Source organism: Myotis yumanensis, unplaced genomic scaffold (genome assembly GCF_028538775.1).
Source record: "Myotis yumanensis isolate MYYU_CA2020_CCGP unplaced genomic scaffold, mMyoYum1.0.hap1 SCAF_2, whole genome shotgun sequence".
Lineage (NCBI taxonomy): Eukaryota > Metazoa > Chordata > Mammalia > Chiroptera > Vespertilionidae > Myotis > Myotis yumanensis.
Window position 1 is genome coordinate 93880695 of NW_027223753.1, and position 15827 is coordinate 93896521.

The following is a 15827-nucleotide window of genomic DNA, read 5'->3' on the forward strand; positions in this document are numbered from 1 at the left end:
AATCCCTTTCACGCTATATTATCCATAGTAGCGCGCGCGCACACACACACACACACACACACACACAAAACGGGACTTTTTCTTTGTTGCTGTTTCATGTTGAGATTTGTAAGAAAACAGGGGACAAGTTCCATGAATGCAGAATTATTTCAGACCTTTAAACGCTTTAAATTTTGGTAAAGTTAAATTCCCAGACATTTAAAGTGGGAAACAAACAAACGACCCACAGAAATAGTGGTGTCACCATCACTGTGAGAAGAATATGGGGTAAATTCATTTTGGTTTCTAAAGATAGTGACAGCAAGGTTGTTTGGACCTGGGGACCCTGAGAAAGAAGATAGCTACCAAGAAGGACTCCTGCTGGCTAACTAGGCTCAAACTTATAAGACAGACCCTTGCAGTCATTTCTTTGGGATGAGGGGAGGGAAGGGGGGCTCACCAGGAGGTCACTTTAAGAAGACTGCACTGAACTGCCTGCCTGCACTGTGTTCCTGCATCTGAGCCAGCCCTTAGAAAGGAGTCCCTAGAACAATGGTTCTCAACCTTGGCTGCACATTAGAATCACCTGGGAATCTTTTTAAAATTCGGATTTCTGTGCCTCATCCTCAGAAATTCTGTTTCTTTGTTATGGCGTGGGGCCACAACATTAGCAACAAAGAAACAGAGTTTCTGGAGGATGAGGCCCAGAAATCGGGATTATAAAAAGATTCCCAGGTGATTCTAATGTGCAACCAAGGTTGAGAACCACTGCCCTAGAATATATTTCAATCTTTAAGACTGAGGCTTTCCCCATTTAATTGGAACTGTACATGTCTATCCTTATCAGCATTTTCACTAACCAATCATAGCAGTTCCATTTGACCAATCAGGACAGTGCTTTTTAGAGTAATCAAACTTTGAGGACTAGGAGTCTTCCTTTGCATAAGGATGGACCAATCAGAGAGCAGGGGTGGGGACTTCTCTCTATTTAAGCCAGCTTCTTTCTGGCTCTGGGAGCACACTTTCTGTTTCCACTCAAGATTGTTTCCTGTGGTACATCTACACCATGGAATACTACGCTGCTGTAAAAAAGAAGGAACTCTTACCATTTGCAACAGCATGGATGGAACTGGAGAGCATTATGCTAAGTGAAATAAGCCAGTCAATGAAGAAAAATACCACATGATCTCACTCATTCATGGATAATAAAGACCATTACAAACTTTTGAACAATAATAGATACAGAGGCAGAGCTGCCTCAAACTGATTGTCAAACTGCAGTGGGAAGGCCAGGAAGGGTTGGGGGGCAGGAGGGAGGGGAGTAAGAGATCAACCGAAGGACTTGTATGCATATAAGCATAACTAATGGACATAAGACACTGGGGAGCAAGGGAGGGCAGGGGTTTGTCAAGGGCGGGGGGGGGCGGGGGGAGGACACATATGTAATACCCTTTGTAATACTTTTAGCAAAAAAAAAACAAAAAAAAACTAAAAATTAAAAAAAAAGATTGTTTCCTGGAGGAACAGGAAGAGGGAGATGGAAATGGAGCAGGTGGAGCAGACCAGAGCAGAGCAGAGCTGGCTAGCCAGAGAGGGCCACCTTGCCACCCGCTGCTTTGTGCTACTAACTGAGCTGTATCACAATTGAACAGTTTGCACTGAATAAAGCTTCCTTCTTCACTGCACCCTAAATTGGGGATTCCTGGTGGCATTGCACTGGCACCAATGACCATCAGCTGACAGGACTGTTTTATCTTATACTGGAGGTCCCTCCCCACCCCACAAAACAAAAACAAAAACACAGAAAAACAAAACCATTTTGGAGCATATAGATGAGATTCAGAGGGGCTAGTTTGCCCTGTAAGAGGTGATACATTATGTCATCTCAGTGATTCACACTTAGGCAAGAACTAGGCCATCAGGTCCTTGCCAGACCTCTGAGTTCACCCAGACTCAAAAAGGTGCTCATCTCCTGTATAAGGCACTGCATGGAGTCCACCCTCATCTAGGCTTGTACTGGCAGTGCCTGGACTCCAGCTGTGCCTGCCCTGCTCCCCACCCTGCTCCTTCTGCAGCTCCGCCCCAACATCCCGCCCCCAGTGCCGCCCTTCTTCCTCCTCCCACCCTCTTCTTCTTCCCGCCCCACCCCCACCCCCAACCCAGTTCCTCCTTCTGCAGGCCCAGAGCTGCACCCACCTCAGGGACTATATAAGGGCGGTGCTTGCACTGCAGGCATCTTCAGATCCAGAGCCCCTCCCAGGCAGCAAGCAAAGGGTGAGTTCCTGGCACCAGGCCCATTAGGGAAGTGGGACAGAGCAAGGAGGGGCTGCCCAGGGCTGGGATCCTCCTGGCTCCTCCCTGGCCTTCCCTGGCCTGGGTACCTGCAGCCCCTGCCCTTTAGCTGGGACTGCTGCCTGCACCACTTATCTGAGAGGGAGATGATACTGGAAGCACCCCCACAAATCCCCATAGTCCCTGGCGCAAGGGCAGGCTGGCCTGCGATGCACTGGACACAGCCTTGTGGCTGGAAGCCAGAGCCAAGCCTGAGATCATTTCTTTCTCAACTTCCTGCTTCCCAGAGCAGTTTGTAACAGTTTTAGACAGCCCAGGGGGCATAGTTTTTCATTGCTTTGGAGGGAGGGAGGGAGGGAAGGAGGGAGGGAGGGAGGGAGGGAGGGAGGGAGGGAGGGAGGGGAGGCCAATGTGATCCTAGAGGTTACTTTCCAATAACAACAGTGATAATTCAATGTATTACTGACAGGGAAGCAGCTGGCACCACTGTTATTCTTCCTTGCCCATCGCTGTGGAAACAAGCTCTGAGAGGAGGCAGCATTGGTAAGCAGGCTTCTGAGCTGAGGTGGAGGGCCAGTCACCTGCACCTGAGGGGTGGGTGTCAGAGAGGATGCTTGTCCCCTGCTGCTGGTGGGCTGCATCCTGACCCTAAGGCCTGTGCTGGGTTTTCAAACTCTCACATCCTATAGCAGCCTCGAGACTTGGGACACTTCACCTCCCTAAACGTTAGCAACTGAATCTTGGAAATGAGGAAAATCTACCACTGTGCTGAAATTTGCTTTAATGCGGAGTGGGTAGCTATGATTTTCTAATAGAAAATTATCATTTCAGGTAAAGGGTGGGAAGTGTGTGTGCTCCCCAACTGAGTAGGAAAGGCCCAGTGCTGGCTGCTGAGTCTGCAAGTCAGAGCCCTCTCGGCTCCCAGGGTCCTGGCCCTGGGTCGCTGATGGATCCTTGTCCAGTTCCCACCTGTGTGCTCATGAGACAGTGCTCTTGCCTTCCTGAGAAAAGAAAAGGAAGTACAAGTTTTCCGGGTGTTTCAGAGTGAGGGAGCCATGGAGAAATGTCATTGCCATATTTGCTGGTGTGCTAGGCCTCTGTCCTGTGTTGTAGCCTCACCATGGAGCAGCTGAGCTTGGCCAACACCCGGTTCGCAGTGGACCTCTTCCGCACCCTGAAGGACAACAACCCCTCTGGGAACATCTTCATCTCCCCCATGAGCATTTCCTCAGCGCTGGCCATGGTCTTTCTGGGGGCCCGAGGCACTACCGAGGCACAGATGTCCAAGGTCAGCAGAAACTAACAAAAAGAGTCTGGGTTCCCTGAAAGTCCCTCCTAAAAAGCTGTGCCTTTGAGCTCTTACAGGGAGTTTTAAACACTGTACTTGTGTGTTCCACAACTACACAGGATGAGGCCAGACTTTCAGAAAAGCCCCAAGAGCAGTTCATTTATATGCAGGCTTTCAGTCATTATTGAGCTTTTACTGAGCACATACTATGTGCCAGGCACTGTTTTCTGTTTGGCTGAGGATACAGCGGTGAAGAAAGTTACAATGGCCAGGAAGTGTGCTGCTTCTCTTGCAGTCGGCAAATCTTTGAAGGCATCTCCTCTCACTTCAGATTTTTCACTTTCTGTTTTGCATGCAACTCGCTACTCATTAATAGCTGCCTGCTATTTCAGCACAAAATGACACAGGGAATGCACCACACTGGAGAAGTTGGCGGTGTTGCCTTTTTGAGGGAACAGGAGATCATGCGGTTATATTGTGGAGACCTAGCCCTGTGCCTGCCACAGGTGCCTGTGTGTGTAGGGGAGCCTGAAGCAGAGGAAAGAAGTGAGTAATGGCCGCTGCAGGGACAGGGCCAAGCCCTGGGTGGAATGGCAGGTCCCTGTTAAAGGGAGAAGAAGCAGTAATGCCTGGCCTTCCACCTGGCCTTCATGGGTGTGGGGCCCACCACTGCTCTGTGTGGTCTTTGTTGAATTCTGAGAGGGGAGCTCTAGCTCTCCTTGGAAGTAGGGGAAAGATTTTATGGTGCCAGTAACTGGGGATGGTCCAGCCTTGGATTCAAGTTTCTCCATCTGTTTCAGCTGCAGATATTTTATTTCCGCATTTTATAAAAAACCAGTGGTCTTTACCACTGCAGACATGAAAGCACTTTTATATTTCCCAAAACCCATTTTTTAATTTATCCCCTGGGAATAATTGCTACTTGCTTCTTGCAGGGTATTGTCAGTTTCTATTTTGAGGTTTATCCGGGGGCTGTATTATTTCAGCAAAAAATAGTGTTAAAAGTTCCCTTTCTGGAGAATCGAAGATGGCGGCATAGGTAAACACCGGAGACTGCGGCCGCAAACAACCACTTCAAAAATACAACTAAAAGACTGAATGGACATCAACCAGAACCACAGGAAGGCTGGCTGAGGAGAGACTCTTCAACTAGAAGGAAAAACAACAGCATTCCGAGGCTCAGAGGAGGCGCAGTGTGGAAAATTTAAAGGTACGTTGGTGCGGTGGTGCGCGCGCAAAGCGGGCTGGTGGCTGAGGGCGCGGTTGTTGTTTTCAATGAGGAGGGAGTCTCAGACTCTGGGCTACAGATCCGGGCGAGTCTCTAGGGACCCAGACTCAAATGGGAGAAGCAGGACTGCCTGGCTATGGTCCCTCCGAGGTTTGCAGCGGTTGCTGGGACAGAGAAGCAGAGCCTCTGGAGATGGACTGAGAGCAGCCATAGCTGCTCCCTCCCCCCCGCCCCGTTGATCCCACTCCGCCCAAGCCCTGCGCAGAGCCATTTGCCGGATAGCCTCAGGCAAAGGCTAAATTAGCACCTCCCCAGAGGACAGACGTTTTCCACACAGCTGATTTTCACAGCCAGTCGGCCTGGTGGTCAAATCCCTCTAGTATTAACTACAATAATTAAAGCTTAACTAGAACAAGATTGCGCACAAAGACCACAAGGGGGTGCACCAAGAAAGCATAAAAGATGCGGAGACAAAAAAACATGACAGAAATGGAGGATATGGAGCTAAAAAATCGCAATTTTGAGGGCTTGCAATAAACTTGAGCAAAGCCTCACAAAAACTAATGAGACCCTCGATGCTACGATAAAGAAATTAGAAAGTAAGCATACACGGACTGAAATAAAGAATATTATACCCAATAGCAGACCAGAGGAGCACAAGAATCAAACCAAAGATTTGACAAAAAACACCCAACTGGAAAAGCAAAATGAAAAAAGAATCCAAAAATACGAAGATAGTGTAAGGAGCCTCTGGGACAGTTTCAAGCGGAATAATATCAGAATTATTGGGGTGCCAGAAGATGAGAGACAGCAAGATATTGAAAACCTATTTCAAGAAATAATGGCAGAAAACGTGCCCCACCTGGTGAAAGAAATGGACTTACAGGTCCAAGAAGCGCAGAGAACCCCAAACAAAAGGAATCCAAAGAGGACCACACCAAGACACATCATCATTAAAATGCCAAGAGCAAAAGACAAAGAGAGAATCTTAAAAGCAGCAAGAGAAAGAGACTCAATTACCTACAAGGGAATACCCATACGACTGTCAGCTGATTTCTCAACAGAAACTATGCAGGCCAGAAGGGAGTGGCAAGAAATATTCAAAGTGATGAATAGCAAGAACCTACAACCAAGATTACTTTATCCAGCAAAGCTATCATTCAGAATTGAAGGTCAGATAAAGAGCTTCACAGATAAGGAAAAGCTAAAGGAGTTCATCACCACTAAACCAGTATTATACGAAATACTGAAAGGTATCCTTTAAGAAGAGGAAGAAGAAAAAGGTAGATACAAATTGTGAACAACAAACATGCATCCATCAACAAGTGAATCTAAAAATCAAGTGAATAAATAATCTGATGTACAGAATGAACTGGTGATTATAATGAATCAGGGACATAGAAAGGGAATGGGCCGAAAACCGGTTTGGCTCAGTGGATAGAGCCTCGGCCTGCTGACTGAAAGGTCCCAGGTTCGATTCCGGTCAAGGGCATGTACCTGGGTTGCGGGCACATCCCCAGTAGGAGATGTGCAGGAGGCAGCTGATCGATGTTCCTCTCTCATCGATGTTTCTAACTCTCTATCTCTCTCCCTTCCTCTCTGTAGAAAATCAATAAAATATATTAAAAAAAAAAAAAGAAAGGGAATGGACTGACTATTCTTGGGGGGGAAAGGGGAATGGGAGATTCAGGAAGAGACTGGACAAAAATCGTGCACCTATGGATGAGGACAGTGGGTGGGGAGTGAGGGCGGAGGGTGGGGCGGGAACTGGAAGGAGGGGAGTTATGGGGGGGGGAAAGAGGAACAAATGTAATCTGAACAATAAAAATTTAATTAAAAAAAAAGAAGTTCCCTTTCTTTTCCATTAAAGCAGATCTATCATAGCAATTGTGCAAACATTCCCTATCTTGGTGAGTAACTGCACTTTGTACATTGTGTAGGTTTCTTCTTTGTGTGTTAAAACAAGGAACCAGCCCAGGACTCCTAAGACCATAAAGGGTTCTTGATTTGTAACATGAAAATTAAACTTTTACTGAATGTTAAGTTTATAGATGTTATTTTTAAGTTATTGATGCTGATAGTGTAGTTTAAAAATACCCTCAATTCTGTAATATCTTTGTGCTCTCACGTAGGGGATGATTCTAAATTTTACTGTTTATTTCTGAGAACTTTCAGTAAAACTCTATTTGATGCAGAATTTATATATGAATATACAGGTTATAATTTCCTCTGGAGAAAAAGCAGACATAGATAAATATTAAGCCTATTAACCACTTACATTCATGGGGCTATAATTATAAAAAAGTGATATGAAAAGAGCTTCTGATGTAATTATGTCTCACAAACCGATACATTTTAGATTCTTTAATCTTTTGTTCTCAAATGAAAGTTTAATAAAGTATTGGGCTGGGAAATATTGATAATTAGTAATAAAAGCATGAATTTAATTTGATAGAAGCTAATGTCAAGGAATCCGTTTCAAAATGAATGGCTATAGAAAGAATGTTTCCTCTATTTTAGACTCTTCACTTCGATGCAGTTAAGGAGATTCATTCAAGTTTTCAGAGTCTGAATGCTGATATCAACAAGCGGGGAGCTCCCTATATTCTGAAACTTGCTAATAGGTTATACGGAGAGAAAACCTATGAGTTCCTCCCGGTGAGTACTTTACATTCACATGCTAAAACTGACAAAACAGTGCAGACATTTTCCAGCACAATCAAGTCACAGATGTCAGTTTTTATTTATATACATTCAGAAATAAAATACAGAATTTAAACAGATGGCAATATCCCCATTAATGTTTTGATTTCATTTGACAGTCTTCACAGGAAAAGATTACCTCTGGCTGTGTTACTAAAGCAAGAATGAATTCCATATTTCACTTCCAAGAATAATCAGTGTATACTTATTTATGGAAATGTTAGCCAAAGGTCATGAAAGAATTGGTAAATTTCTTTTCTGTACACCAAAACTACTGACCTGTACACTTAAAATGATTAAGCTGATAAATTTAGTGTTATGTGTTTTTTACCATAATGCAAAAAGTATAACGATTAGAATTTATTTGTCACAATGAAATTTGATTCTTTTAGGACAATTTCTACTGCTTTTAAGGATTTTAGAAAACCATTTCTGTATGTAGTAGGAGTTACTCCTGTTTTGTGGTTTTTTTTTAACCTTCTTTATTTTAAACAGGAGTTCTTAGCTTCAACCAAGAAATTTTATGCTGCTGAACTGGCCAGTGTAGATTTTCAGCGAGCCTCTGAAGATGCAAGAAAGGTGATAAACGAGTGAGTCAAAGGGCAGACTGAAGGTGAGAGAGTGGGCCGAATGTAGGCATTCATTACACACTGGTCGTTCCTTTCCTCCTTCCACTTTCCCAGCCTGCAGATGATTCCCTGCCTTTTCCTCTGCCCTCACCCTCTTGCTGGGGCTAAACTCTGCCAGTGCCCAGTGCCAGACAGCTTTTAAATGTGGAAATTCCTCAAAGTGGGAACTTCAACATGCTTTCACAGAAGCAGCTAAAAGGGGCTCCAGTGGCACAATCGGTTAGCGCGCGGTACTTATAAGACAGAAGCAGCTAAATATTTTCCCCATAAATTCACAAAACCACATTTTAAAATTAAAACTAACATTGAATTTAAGATAAAAAGGGTAAAGCTTTAAAGAAAATCCATCCTGGCCCAGATTATGGAAAAGAATGCTATATAATAAAACCCTAATATGCTAAGTGTCAGATTATCTGGTCGGTTGTCTGTTCAACCAATCAGAGGTCAATATACTAATGACTAGAGGCCCGGTGCACAAAACTTTGTGCACTCGGCGGGCAGGGGGAGAGGGGTCCCCCAGCCCGGCCTGTGCCCTCTTGCAGCCTGGGACCCCTCAGGAGATAACGACCTGCTGGCTTAGGCCTGCTCCCGGGTGGCAGAGGGCAGGCCCAATCCCTAAGTGCAGCCCCTGGTCAGGCTCAGAGCAGGGCGGATCAGGAGGTTGCGATGCCACCCTCAGTCATGCTCAGGGTAGGGCCGATTGGGGGGTTGGGGCACCACCCCATGTCACACTCAAGGCAGGGTCAATGGGGAGGTTGCGGCGCCACCCCCTGTCACGCACAGAGCAGGGCCAATCAGGGGGTTGGGGCGCTGCCCCCTGTCACTCACAGAGCAGGGTCCATCTGGGGGGTTGGGGCTCCGTACCTTGTCACACACAGAGCAGGGCCGATCAGTGGGTTGAGGAGCTGCCCCCTGTCACTCACAGAGTAAGGCTGATAGGGGAGTTGGGGCACCGCCCTCTGTCACACACAGAGCAGGGCGGATCAGGTGGTTGGGGCGCTGCACCCTGTCACACTCAGGGCAGGTCCAATGGGGAGGTTATGGCTCTACCCTGTCACACACAGAGCAAGGCCCGTGGAAGGGGGTTGGGGCACCACCCTCTATCACCCACAGAGCAGGGCCAATCAGGGGGTTGGGGCGGCACCACTGTCACACTCGGGGCAGGGCCGATGGAGAGGTTATGGCTCTACCCTGTCACACACAGAGCAGGGCCTATGGGGGGGGGGGGGGGTTGGGGCGCCACACCCTGTCACACACAGAGCAGGGCCGATCAGGGGGTTGGTTTGCTGCACCCTGTCAAACACAGAACCGCAGGGCAATCAGGAGATTGGGGAGCTCCCCGCATCAGGCACAGAGCAGGGCGGATCAGGTGGTTGGGCGCCTTCCCCTGTCATGAACAGAGCAGGTCAGAAAGGGAGGTTGTGGCCCCAACCCCTGTCACACACAGAGCCGCAGGGCGATCAAGGGGTTTGGGCGCTGCCCCCTGTCATGCTGATCCCGGTGCTGGGAGGCATATTACCCTTTTACTATATAGGATAGAGGCCTGGTGCATGGGTAGGGGCTGGCTGGTTTGCCCTGAAGGGTGTCCTGGATCAGGGTGGGGGTCCCCACTGGTGTGCCTGGCCAGTCTGTGTGAGGGGCTGAGGGCTGTTTTCCGGAAGCGAATGACTGAAGCTCCCAACCACTCCTTGTTTTCTTTTTTTATTCTGGGCCAGCTTTATCTCTGAAGCCTTGCTGCTGAAAACGTCGATACAAAGTTTCGCTCTGGCTGGCTTTTAGTCCGGCTGGTTTCTGGGGTTTTGTTTAGCTTCTTATTTGCAACATAGTACATAGTTGCTTAGAGTTGCAGCTGAGAGGCCGCAGCAAGGAAGCCTCATGTTCGCTTCCAGCTGCCGGCCGCCATCTTGGCTGACCGTTAATTTGCATATACTCACTGATTAGCCAATGAAAAGGGTAGCGGTCGTACGCTAATTACCATGTTTCTCTTTTATTAGTATAGATATGCTAAGGCAACTCAACTGGTCGCTAGGAGGCAGAAAGTCGACTGGTCAATCAGTCGCTATGATGTGCACTGACCACCAGGGGATAGAAATTCTGACCAGTAGGTTAGCTTGCTGCTGGGGTCTGGCCAATCGCAACTGAACAAGATAGGCCAGACATGTCATGGCACCCTCCCACGGTCGCTTCCTGGCTGGACAACCTCCCGCATCACTCCTGGCCGCAATCATGCACCATGGGGTCCCTTTTTCAGGCCTACACCCTCTCACAATCTGGGAACACTCAGGGAATGTTTTAGAGCCACTTTTGGCACGAGCCTGCTCAACCCTGGAGCTTCCACTTGGTGGTCAGTGCACTCCAACAGGGGGAACACCACTCAGCCAGAAGCCGGGCTCACAGCTGGCGAGCGCAGCAGTGGTAGCAGGAGCCTCTTCCGCCTCCACAGCAGTGCTAGGGATGTCCCACTGACGACTTAGGCCAGCTCCCCATTGAAAGTCGGTGGTCCCTAAGCCACCAGTCAGACATAACCCGAGAGCTCCCAGACTGTGAGAGGGTGCAGGCTGGGCTGAGGGACCCCCCCACCGAGCACACAAATGTCATGCACTGGACCTCTAGTCTATAATAATAAAGACATAATATGGTAATTAGACTGGATGCCTTTCTAGACAACTTCAGGTCGAAGCCGAGGTGGAGGAGGCTGAGCCCCTGGCACAAATTTCTTGCATTGGGCCTCTAATATTCTCATTCTTATGACACAAACTGCTGTGGCCATAAGTATTTTGGGAAATGTCTTGTCTAAGCTGTCAAGGGTGGCTCCATCTCAGCTGTTTCTCCGCCACCACTCTCTCTAACCTCGTCTAGGTCTGAGTCAAGGCACCTACCCAACACCTGTCTTCCATCCAAGGCATTTTTCATGGGTATGCTGTGGTCACAGGGGTACAGGCGTTTCAGAGGACTAACTGTCCTAGCCTTTGGTTATCTGTTAAAATGTTTTCTGTGAGAGCAGCTTTCACTTGGAGGCTTTGAAGGAGTGACTTATTGAAAACTAGAGGGCCAAGATACAAAATTCGTGCACGGGGTGTAGGGTCTCTCAGCCCGGCCTACAAACTCTTCCATCTAGGATCCCTCTGGGGATGTCCAACTGCCAGTTTAGGCCAGATCCCTGCAGCAGTTGGACAGCCTTCTCGCAATCCGGGACTACTGGCTCCTAACTGCTCACCTGCCTGCTGGCCTGATTCCCTTAATTACTCTCCCCTGCTGGTTGGATCCAACTAACTGCTCTGCCCTGCTGTCCTGATTACCACTAACTGCCTCTGCCTTGGCTCCCTCACCATGGTTTTGTCTCAAAGAACGTCCACAAGTTCACCTGGAAGATGTTTGGTCTAATTAGCTTATTATCCTTTTATTAGTATAGATGGTTTTCATGAAAAAATATTTTTTATGCCTGTCAAAGGATAGCCATTCCAAAAGAAGGCTCATTGTTTCTCATACAATGCAGAAAAAATTGTCCTGTGTTAAGCTTTTAAACCTTTTAGTTGGTTTATTTACAGTTAAAACATACTGGTAGGGCTTCCCTAACTTAATATATTAATGGGAATTAAATATAAAGTATGAACTTGAAGTGCATTTCAATGCAGTTCAAGAATGGGGTGCTAATATCTGATTTTAAAAAAAAATACTTTATTTCTTTAGGGAAAATTCCAGAATTGTTGGCTGCAGGCGTGGTTGATAATATGACCAAACTTGTGCTAGTTAATGCCATCTATTTCAAAGGAAACTGGCAGGAGACATTCAGTAAAAAGGCCACAACTGATACACCGTTCAGATTGAATAAGGTGAGGTGATGTCATTATAAAATTGCTCTTTGCTCTAAGACAGCGGTTCTCAACCTGTGGGTCATGACCCCTTTGGTGGTCGAATGACCCTTTCACAGGGGTCGTCTAAGACCATCCTGCATATCAGTTATTTACATTACGGTTCCTAACAGTAGATACATTACAGTTATGAAGTAGCAATGAAAATAGTTTAATGGTTGTGTCACAACATGAGGAACTGTATTTAAAGGGCCAGAAGGTTGAAAACCATTGCCTAAGAGAATGCAGATAATAATGTGAGTGACTTGGTTTCTTCAACTGTTCAGAAAGACACAAAAACAGTGAAAATGATGTATCAGAAGAGCAAATTTCCATTTGGCTACATCGAGGACCTTAAGTGCCGGGTACTGGAGCTGCCTTACCAAGGCAGGGACCTCAGCATGGTCATCCTGCTGCCAGATGACATCGAGGACGAGGCCACAGGTCTGAAGAAGGTAACGGCTCCCACGTTCATGCTTCATGTTTCCTTCTGATAGATGGGTTCTGTCTGTGTGTATGTTGTGTGGTAGTAGGTCATCAATGTTTGCTACTCTGAAGCCCTAAGATTAACTTTTCAGGGACTGTCAGTGAACAGTTGTGGTGGCAGACATCTAAGAATCTATATTAAATTTCACATGTGAGTGGCAGCTCACAGGAATTTTCTTAAGTGAACTTTAGAGGAAAGTGCTAAGAAATTAGAATTGTTTAATTAAAACAAATTTATTAAAATTAAAAGCCCAAAACATTTATACTAGGTAACTTCAGCTTCTACTATGAGATCCTATTATTACACTGCTCCTTCTTATCACAATTCATATAGATTGTGAATTAAATTTCTCACAGCTACGTGGTAGAAAAGACCCATATGACACACTAGCTTGAAAGCTAAGCCTATGTTCTCATATTAACTTTGTATGATGTTTCTATTTTATTTCAGTTGAAGGTGAAGACATTTCTTGTCAGGCTAGGACTAGGCAAAACTGTGAAGATTATGGTTTTTCTTTAGTATCTCTAGCCTGCTGTGTGGTTTTTCTCTGCTCTCTCCCTAACCAAACCTGTTATCAGGAAGAGTTTCCATGTTAATTATTGGCATGTACAAAGTATGTATTAAGATCAGTATGTTCCTTCTTTTAATTGTATTTTCATATTTGTCTCTTCTGTGATTTAAAGAGAAATTCTCCAGCCTCATAAAAGAGATAATCCGCATTAGTAGAACAAGGGGAATGATGGGTCCATTCTAGTCCAACAGTAGTAGTAATATGGTAATGATAATAGCTGACATTCTTGTGGCACTTACTAGTACTGTGTGCCAAGTGCTTTGCATACATTAAATCATTTAATGCTCACAACAATGCTATAAGGTAGGTACTATTATTAACCTGTGCCGAGCCAGCTCAGCCAAGGGTTCCACAAGCCTGAGTGAGAGTGGTGAAGGATGAAGAAATGACAAAGAGAATAAGCTGGGTCTAGGTGGATCTTCCTGTGCCTGGCTGAGGCCACAAGAGAGAGATCCAGAGGCAAGCTGAGACTTTATTTTATAGCCAGAGGTAAAAAAGTAGTGGTCACCATAGTTACAATGTTCTTGTGAATTTCACTTGTTTTAGCAGCACTTGCTGCGCCTCCCACAGTCCATTAGCTACCCAGATAAGATCTAGGGAGTGTGATAAGATCAAGTCTAATTATGCTAAGAGGACTGTGCCCTCTAAGCTAGGACTTGTTTGTGGCTTTGCCAACAGGCCAGTCAGAGGCTTAACCCTATAGCTTAGCCCTACATTAACCCTCTTCCAATTTTAGATGAGGAACTAGTCCCTTTTCTTTTTAACCCACAAGCTAAATCTATTAGACATTAATTCAACACAGTGAGTTCACAGAAAAACAGAGTGATCAGTAGGGTTCAGAAGAGAAGAAATAGAAGAAAACTTCTGAATTTTACCTTGCACCAATCAACCAGTTGAAGTAATAACAGCCATCTTGGCCTATCACAGTATCCAGTATGGTAGGGGTTTAGGAAAGCCTGGGTGGATGGATGGTTGGGTGGGTGGATGGATGGGTAGTTGAAGCATCTGATGTCCAAAGTCCCTGTTACTTGGGCCCTTGATGGCTTAGTCCACAACTCTTTTCTGTTATCACCAATTGCTTAAAAGAAATGAAATCCTCCAAGTGGAATCTATTTAGGCACAAAACATGAAGGATTCTAATTAGCAACTGATAAAATGAGTCCATTCATGTAAATAATGTATGTTGCCTTGCTTATGTGGAATAGTTCTCACCTCTTCTTTTGCCCTTTCTCATTTCAGATTGAAGAACAATTGACTCTGGAAAAACTGCATGAGTGGACCAACCCTGAGAATCTGCGTTCCATTAAAGTCAATGTGCACCTGCCCAGGTTCAAGCTGGAAGAGAGCTACAACCTCAACTCTCACCTGACCAGTCTGGGTATAGAGGATCTCTTTAATAGCACGGCTGATCTGTCTGGCATGGCAAGAGCCAGAGATCTTTTTATATCAGAAATTATCCACAAGTCTTTTGTGGAAGTTAATGAGGAGGGCACAGAGGCAGCGGTGGCTGCCACAGCCTTAACTAAAAAGAGTGGCAGGCTTTTGCCAGAGGAAAATTTTGTGGCCGACCATCCATTCATTTTTTTCATTCGACACAATCCCTCAACTAACATCCTGTTCTTAGGCAGACTTTCTTCCCCTTAGAGACTGTGGAAACCTGAGGTCGAGCTCAGAGCTGTATCACTGGCCCTTTCAAAAATATATGAAAATTATATATCTTCTACAATAAATCTACCACCCGCCCCAAAAATCTGTAACTTCCTTTCTAATGTCAGCTCTGTTGGCTGTTTACACCCATTAACTTTGGCATAGGTATCTATTTTCCTTTCTTTATATTGAAAAATTGAGTGATTGCTTTTGAATGCACCAAGCAGATATGTAGACTCTTGACAGTGTAGTAAACTAAGAAACTGCTGTACTCTATTAAAAGCCATGAGAAAAATTATAGAACTGTAATTCGTTTCACAGATAGACTTCTGGAAGCTATGATAGAGAGACAGTCATTGTTGAAGGGAGGCTTAAAAGCAGTCATTCAATTGAAATATAGGAGAGCAGCCCAATTAAGGGTTGGATTATTACGATGATTTTGCCTTGGCCAGTGCTTCTGACCCTTTGTTCTACAAGATTAATATTTTATTATAGCCCCTCTGATTTCAATTGATTAAAGAGCTTATTTTTCTTTATCTGCTTGGTTTGTAGTTTCTGTGGGATCACAAGGAGTCAAGAAGTAATTGTCTTATCTTAAAAGATGCCAGGAAACTACAAAAAAAGAAGTGAAGTAGGAGAGACTTTTAAGCAAGACGGCATGCAAAGATCACACTGTTACCAGCTTTTAGTGTGTTTTCTGATTAGGGCTCTTGATTTCCATCATCTAGTCCAGATTGTGATAGCAATGGGATGGCTTTATGCAATGCTGGATGGGGGAGGGGCTCTGTGATCAATATAAATCTTAGTCAAATGCACTCCTTGGAATGGGGCTTGAAATGCTGCATTTTCTTGCTCCCACAAAGCTGGTGGGCTGGCTACTAACGTTTCCTAAGATTCTTTTGTTTTTTTTGAGGGTATTAAATCAATTTCTGCATTAGTTTTAATAAAATTATGCAACCAGGGGACGGGGGGGGGGGGGGTTGAGGACATTAATGGGGGGGAAAGGGGACATATGTAATACTTGCAACAATAAAGATTTAAAAATCTAATAATAAAAAAATATACAACCACAGTTTTCAAAAATGAGGAAAAGTCTCTGAAGAACACTTTATAGAACTTGATAAAGTGCTGGTCAAAGTCATCTGGATAAGT

At 45.3% G+C, this 15827-nt stretch overlaps 1 pseudogene; it reads left to right on the forward strand.

Moving 5' to 3' along the window:
* Nucleotides 1–2725: 2725 nt before the first annotated feature.
* LOC139001978 (leukocyte elastase inhibitor-like) lies at nt 2726–15598 on the forward strand (annotated as a pseudogene).
* Nucleotides 15599–15827: the final 229 nt, after the last annotated feature.